A 7,299-nucleotide genomic window follows, 5' to 3' on the forward strand; every position below is an offset into this window, starting at 1 on the left:
AAGGTGTCCCAGGGTGCTTACTGGCCCAGCCTTCATCTCTGCACTTTCTTCTGTGCTTTGCAGTGACTATCATTAGCTACTCTTTTTCTGCCAGCCATTAAATATTAGTTTTATTAGTCTTATTTAGAGTTTTATTTTTGCCTTTTCTTTAAAAAAAAAAGTTTCTATATTAGTGTGGTGAATTGTAATTGTCCATTTTATTGTCTGTCTCTGCACTGGTCTCTGAATTTTTTGAGGGATGACACATGGCTTGTTCTCTTTGGTTTTATGGTCCACAGTAGATTTAATGAGCTTTAATTATAGGAATAAGTAAATTCATAGAATTTAAAACCAGATTTCAGCCTGCTGCTGTGTCAACATAAGGCTTTGAGACCAATCATAAGAAAGATCAATATTCTGACCTACGCTTGGTCTAGTGAGAACTGGGAGATTAGTGGGAGAGTCCTAAAGCCTATGTGATTTATTTCAGTATGGTCAGTGGCTTGAATTGGGATTGAATCATAACTTTAGGGATATGTGAGATGGGAGAAAGGACATAGAGTTTGGAGTAAAAATCCTAGACTCTCATGCTAGATCTTCACATTTCTGACTGTGTAATCCTGGGCATGGTACCTAATCTCCCTGAACCCCAAGAACAGAGAAGATCTGAGATAGGACAGTCTACTTTTCCTTACCTCAGGAACCTAATTTTATTCAGACCATCCTCTGTGGCTGAACAAATGAGGAAACACATAATTTGAAATGTAGACAGATTCATTAGGCTAAACATTTTACATTAAACTATCTTGTTTCTCTAGCCTGGACTAACATAGGCCTCAGTGCCCCAAATTTGCTGCATATCACTGTATGTTATTATCTGGTGTATATTTGATTTGAAACACATCACTTAAGTGTATATTTGTCCCTATGGTAAAGAGCATGTAACTATAGAAATGTCATTTATTTTATGCTTCCTAAGAGCTAGTTGTTCTTTGCAATGGTAGAAAAAGTGGCTTTAGATGAAGACTTCATTTTTACACTGTAGCCCATTTGTTTGTTTCAATCATATATTCTTGCCTTTACTATTGTTTGGAATTTTTCACATATGCTACTGAATATGCTTCGTTGATTTATTATTACCACAGCATTTCAGTTTTGTTATTTAACCTTATTTTCCCTAAAAAACAGACGTGGATCTGTGAAAAGTATCTCTTTTGGTGCTCCACCCAAATCATGAGGGTGGCCAATCAAATTAGACCTTCACCTGAAACTTCCACCATATTGAAAGCATGTGGAAGCCATTCTTCTGTCAGTGCCCATCACTTCTGCCTTCAGGCTTACGGGTAAAAGACATTCCAACTAGGCTGTACAGATAGGAATGTGAGTTAGTCTGGGCAGGAGTTGTAAACCTACGGGTGCTTTGCTCTTATTAGTCACAGCATGTACATCCTGTTTCACTCTCCTTATTTGTTCACTCACTCTAATATCCTATTTCCTTCCCAACTAAACTAAAGTGGCTGCCACCAGAGACTGACAGCTGGACAAGGACAGAGGAAGTTGAACCACATTTCCTTCTGCATCACTTACTTTTGGTGTGTCTGGTCTTAACATCACACACCAAACTTGTTTGTGCTTGGGTACATTTCATACAAGACCCTCCAAGTCCAGTCTTCTAACACAACTTTTCATATAAATTAAATAGATAAACTTCTAAATTCAGGATTCACACCCATTGCCTATTACTTTAAAATAACCCAAGTTTATCATTCCTTGCCCAGACTAACTCACATTCCTGGCTGCAAAGGCCTATTTGGAATGTCTAGCATTAGAAATTCACATTTTCTACAGTTACTTTATCTCATATATTTAAGCTACAAACTGAATATAGTTGAAAACAGCAGCAAGTATGTTTCAAATTAGGTGATGCACTTCGGGTATTAACAAAGACCATAAGGAAATGCAGAGGCAGAGTATAAAGACTCAGATATACAAAATCGGAATCAGTAAAAAGAAAAACACCTTAAACATCCAACTAACATAAATACAAATTTTGCAGACATTAGTAAATCTTCAGGGGTTTTTTTTAAACTCACTCAAAAGTGAGTTTAAACTCAAAGTAACATTTAATTTATGAGACATATTCTGAAATAGTAAACATCAAGAAGCTTTTCTTAGGATTTCTAAGGAGCCAATTTATAACATGCTTAATGGAGCATGTAAACTGTATTTGTATGAGTAGGTACAGGCATTACTGTAAAAGGCATAACTATTTTATTCTACAGAGTGCAAGGTTAAAGTAAAATAGTCTGAAGAAAAGACAGAGAAATAGGAAGTTCAGGAATCCAATAATATAATTCCCTGTGACATAGCATGCCAGTGAATTTAGCAACAAATTAAATGGCTAAAATTTATATGGATTGCTATTATTTCTTGGGAAAAATACCAGGGAGTTTTCCATGAATAAGAACCAATGAATCAAGACCAAAGGAATCTGACCACACCTGTCTTGGTTAATAGAGGAATGGGAGCTGGACTCAGAGACTGAACTACCAAAGGCATACTGATGGAAATACCACCAGAGACTTCCCATAACCTTGCAACCAATCTGCAGGTGGTTCCCTCTACCAATGAAAATAGGGCTGGCAAACAGCAAGCCTCCTTCTGTGTGACCCACATTGCTCTAGGAACCGAGCCAAGGGGATATGAATTTGTGTAATGGAATGTGGCTTTTCTCTCTCCTTGTCCGTGGCTTCTCTGTGTATGTGTTAGCTACCACTGCTCATAAGTGGCTTATGAGAAATGCAACACCATTAAAGATATACAAATAAGCCACATTTTTGTCTGAGCCAATGCAATAAATTTCTAGTCAGAAGAATCCCTTTGGCTATTTAGAAATAATCCAGAGGCCTCTGCTATTCATGCAGGACTTCCTACATTTAGAAAGTAGAAACTTTTTTACTTTTTGTTTTAACCTTTGGAATCTTTCATCTTACCATCTATTTTCTTCGTCATAGATCAGGATCATTCTTCTGTTGAGTTCCATATGTTGCTTATAGTTGACTCAGTGAGTAGTTAAATGAAGTTGACAGATAAAATCAACAGAGGTTTATTGCCTTCTATATGTAAAGCTCTATTGTGGGAATTCTTCAGGTTAAAAACAGATAAGTCTGTTTTTTCACTTAAAAGCAGATGATCAGTAATTCAAAGAAATGGTAATATGCTTTATGAAGTCATAATTCATGTATTATTGAAAACAACATATGCACACATTGCCTTAAAGGATAAAGTGCATTTTTAAGAACACATACAATAGAGTTAATTATCGATTTCTCAAAACAAATCCTGTATTTTATTTTTTTAAGTCTAAACTTGAACAGAATTATTTTTATGAACACAGCACAGTTGGCTACAGTCACTGATTGAATACATTCTATTCTAAAAATAATTTTTAAATTGAGAAGTTAACAATAGGATATTAAACTGCATGTCTGCTGACTAGAAAAAAGAAAATCATACTTGTATATTGTTTTGGGTAACTATGTGGAAATTATAATGCCAAAATAGACCCCACAATAATAAACATTTGATTTCAATACACATAGCAGTTGTCTCTTTTGCTAAGAATCTTCACGAAATTTCAACTAATGTTCAGTTTTAGATTTTCTCTTCATTTGTACTAAGAGGTATTCTGTAAATATTTATATAAGACAATGAAAACAATCAAACCAAAAATTAAAATTTTGAAAAATACTGGGCCCATATTTTCAGTCCACAATGAGATCCTTAAGAAACTATTACAGTAAACATATTGAAGTCATCTTTCCTGTATCTCATATAAAAATCTGCCTATGCAAACGTTTCATAGAAATGTTTCTCTCTTATAAATCCTAAAAGTATACTTAAGCTATTAGCTCAGGAGGGATGTGGTAAATGCATGACAGTGTGAGAAAGCATTGATTCTCCTGCTGTCTTAAAGTCCAGGAAAGATTTGATCAAGAAGAAAAGTCTAGAAGAGAAATGTGACATAGTGAGTGGTGGTAGTCATAAACTTAGGAATAGATTTTTCTAATATTACATGTGAAGATTACTTTACATTAACATATGCCCTAGTAATTAGTTAAATATAAAGAACAAAATTGATATAAAGAACAAAATTGGAATTTGACTATACCATTAATTCTGATTATTTTGTGCTGATTGATCCATAATTATTCTATTATAGAAGGCTTGATGATATCATACCATTCATTCATGGAGTCTTTCATGAATTTATTCATTCATATGCATTCAACACGTAAAGTATTTGTTCAGTGCCCTCAAGTTACTCAGAAACTAGAGAAAGGAAATAGAGGAAGGAAATAAATTGCATTGTTAAAATAATACAATGTGACTAGATACATGTTATAATGCTGGAAGTAGGGCTGAGTAGGAGAGCTCAGGGAAGTCTTCATGGAGAAAGTTGCTTTGAGCTTCATCTTGAAGGATGTCCAGGAATTTTCCTGGCTGGGAAGATAATTTTGTGTAGAGAGAATAACATAAGTCAGCATTTCTGAGAACTTGATGTCAGATAAAAAAAAGATGTCCATACCTAAACATGCTTGGCAAACACTGGGTAAACAAAGGTAATAAAGGTCTCTTTATTGCAGCATTCTCAGAAATTTTAGCAAGTGTTTCTTAAATTTTCTGGATTATAAATGTGCTTTAGGTCACTTAATAAAAATACAGATTTCACAAACTCACTGTCTTAGTCCTTTCCATTTTGTTATAATAAAATACCACAGGCTGCATATAAACAGAAATTTACTCTCCACAGTTCTGGTGGCTGCAAGTGCGAGATCAGGGTGATAGCATGGTTGAGTTCTGGTGAAAGCTACTGTCAACTACGAATGGGCATTTTCCATTGGCACGTGCCGTCTACCTCTACAAGGATTAAATCATGTGCTGCTGCAGCTGCTGATTTTCGACACCCCCTGAAAGGAGTTCAGGTGGAGAGCAGAAATGAGGCACTCTCTGCTCTGGGAAAAGCTAGCAGAACAGGTCTTCAGACAGTTAGATATTTTCAGGAGCCAATTTTATGAGCCTAATTCTTGTATCTTCTCATATCCAGAAAAGCACTAAAATCCTTCATGGTGATGTCTGCTCCTCGTGACTAGCAGTAACCTGCACAAGACTAGCAGAAATCTTCTGTAAAAAATATATGCTTGATTGCATGTATTCCCCCTTCACCAAAATCACATATATACTGACCTTACCCCCTGCCTCTTTGGAGCAGTTTCTCAGAGCTATCTGGGATGCTGTCTCCCAGGCTGCAGTCCTCATTTTGCCCCAAATAAAACTTAACTCGCAACTCTCACGTTGTGCATTTTTTTTAAGTCCACACTGTCTTTGGGGTTGCAGACTTCTCATCGTGTCTTCACATGGTGGAAGAGGCTTCAGATCTCAGTCCTCTTTCACACAGGCATTAATTTCATTCATGAAGAGAATGAGATTCTCTTCATGATTTGGGAGGGTCATGAGCCAAGATCCTCCCAAAGGCCGTACTTCCTAATACTATCACAATAGGCATTAGGATTTCAACATGTGAATTGGGAAGGGGATAACATTCAGACCTCAGTGCCTACCTCAGATATATGATTCAGAATCTTCCTTTAAATAGGCCCGATAATCCATGACTTAAAAAAAAAATGTCTCAGGTGAGTCTTAAAATCTTTAGGTTTGAAAAATACTACTTTAGGTTTAAGCAGTTGTGCAGTCAGGGTCTTCATAAGAAGAATGTGTTATATGCCACTTTTCAAATTTACTTGATATTATAACTTTTATATTAGGAAATTCTTATTTTCATGTTATGAAATACTTGTGCTCCTCAGAGCGTGTTTGATAATATCATCAAAATACAAAACATGGTAAGTTGAAAAGCTTACTCTATGACTCCTTAGAAGATCTGTGGTCTAGAACACCGGACTCTGGGACATGATGCTGAAGAATTGTAGGGACCAGACAATGCAGCAATGCTAAGCTTTGTGTATTTTATCTAATGAGTAATAAGGCCTCCAGAATGATTTTTTGAAGCCAGTAAGATTAGGTTTGGAAATGTGAGTGGATGACTATATATATGCTTCATCTTGTGGCACAACTTAATTATGAAGTTATACACAACACAAGACAACGATGAAACCAAATAGAAAAAGTAAATAAGAGGGAATTATATAAAATGGAGTGAGCAATGAAGCCGGTACGCCAATGACTTCACTAATGAATTTACACATCTGTGGAGGATGAGCTATAAAGGTGCCTCAAACTTTATAATGGGCAACCTAAAAAGGAACACAAAATCAAATTTGGGCTCAAAAATGATGTTGCTTGAGTATTTCTTGAATAAAAGAATTAAAAAGTGACCAAATGACTGAATAATTGACTGGAGATTTACTTTATAAGGAGATAAATCTAGTAGCTATATGAAAGATGGAAGGTCAAAGAAAGTTCTGGTGGCTGAAGCATGTCTGAGTGAGGCATGGTTATGTTTTGAGTAGGTGGCAGCAGTACAGATTCATAGGAAAAGCCAGATTTAAGAAATACTTTTGAGATTGAATTGACAGTTTTTATTTATTTATTTATTTATTTATTTATTTATTTATTTTTGGCTGTGTTGGGTCTTCGTTTCTGTGCGAGGGCTTTCTCTAGTTGTGGCAAGAGGAGGCCACTCTTCATCGCGGTGCGCGGGCCTCTCACTATCGCGGCCTCTCTTGTTAAGGAGCACAGGCTCCAGACGCGCAGGCTCAGTAATTGTGGCTCACGGGCCCAGTTGCTCCGCGGCATGTGGGATCCTCCCAGACCAGGGCTCGAACCCGTGTGCCCTGCATTGGCAGGCAGATTCTCAACTACTGCGCCACCAGGGAAGCCCAACAGTTTTTGTTAATTGATTTGATGTTGGAGAATAAAAAAAAAAAAAAAAAACCCAAACAATGTGATGGGAGTTAAAGATGACTCAGGGCTTCTAATTGACGGTGCACCCTATTTTAAAAGATAAGGATTATAGAATGAAGACTAACCTGAGGAAGAGGTTGCTTGTAGGTGAAAGACAAGTTCAGTGTGGGATGAAGTCTGACATTTCAATAGGCTGTTGGAAATATACTTTGTGGAACTCAGGGAAAAGGGTATAGGCCAGTGATTTTCAACTAACAGTCCATGTATTTTTTTCTAAGAGATCAATAATATTAATTAGAATTTTTCTTCTTTCCCCAATAATAATGTAAAAGTGTAATAAAAGGATATCAGAAAATGAAGATAAGTATTTCAACATACCAGAATATGAGTGTGTGA

This window comes from Balaenoptera borealis (genome assembly GCF_965194805.1).
Source record: "Balaenoptera borealis genome assembly, chromosome: 1".
Classification (NCBI taxonomy): Eukaryota; Metazoa; Chordata; class Mammalia; order Artiodactyla; family Balaenopteridae; genus Balaenoptera; species Balaenoptera borealis.